Genomic DNA, 1072 nt, shown 5'->3' with positions numbered 1-1072 from the left:
GGCAATGTGCACCTGAGGCATCGGACGCTAGCTGGCAAAGGGTCTGGGCTGGCAGAGCAGATGGGGGCATGGGCTGTGCACGTGGGGCTATGGGTGGGGGAAGATCAGACAGGGAAGAAGGTCCTGGAGCCCTCTTCTGCTGCCGTTAGGCTGGGCATCAGCAGGGGCACCAGGAAGTCAGGCCAGGCCTGATGAAGCATGACCAGGGACCCCCAGCACGGCGCTGGACCAGCACACGGGGGTAAGGGCACAAAGGGATGCTGCTCAGTAGGGCTGGGAGGATGCAGGGGAGGGGGGCACAGGCACATGCATGCTCAGCCCTGCCCTGCTTGCCAGCACCGAATGCAGGATGTTTGCTCCCCCTCCCCAAGTCTTGAGACTTTATTTTGCAGAGGAAAAACATCTGTTTTATTCACGATTTCCCTTTTCGTTCAGTGCCGGCTAGGTCCAGACGCGGCACCAATTTCCGAGCCCTGTGACTCCAGGGCGATACAGAGATGGCCACCCCCGCCCTGGGGAAGGGCCTGGCACAGGGCGGCTCCTTCCACAACCAGGGGGTGACACCTTTCCTCTGCAAAATGAAGTCTCAAGCCTTGTCAGGGGGGGAAGCAAAAATCCTGCACAAGAAGCCCTCCGGCACAATGGCTGCTCCCCGGGAGCAGGGCAGCCGTGTCCCCAGACACAGAGGGGAGTCTATGAGGGGCGCACATCAGGGCCTGGGGGAGCATCTATTCACCAAGGCCCCCCAGGAGAGGACAAGATACAATTGGCACAAAGTGTCTTGATGCCCACCTTGCTGGGGCATCTGACCCCAGCGGTCTGTCCTGCCCACGTGCAGGGGGGCTGGACCCTATGATCTGCAAGGTCCCTTCCAGCCCCTAACAACTATGACACCACGAGCGAGGTGGGCAGCACTCCTCTGCCACTGACTGAAGGCAGGGCCCTGCCCAAATCCCCTCGCAGGGACGCGTCTCCCGAAGGGGCGGGCCAAGATCCGGCTCCCAGCGGTGGGCGGGGCTACCTCAGGCAGGGAGACGTCACTCCCGGGCTGCCAGCGGTGGGCGGGGCCTCG

Source organism: Alligator sinensis, unplaced genomic scaffold (genome assembly GCF_000455745.1).
Source record: "Alligator sinensis unplaced genomic scaffold, ASM45574v1 scaffold400_1, whole genome shotgun sequence".
Lineage (NCBI taxonomy): Eukaryota > Metazoa > Chordata > Crocodylia > Alligatoridae > Alligator > Alligator sinensis.
This window is presented reverse-complemented; position numbering follows the sequence as displayed.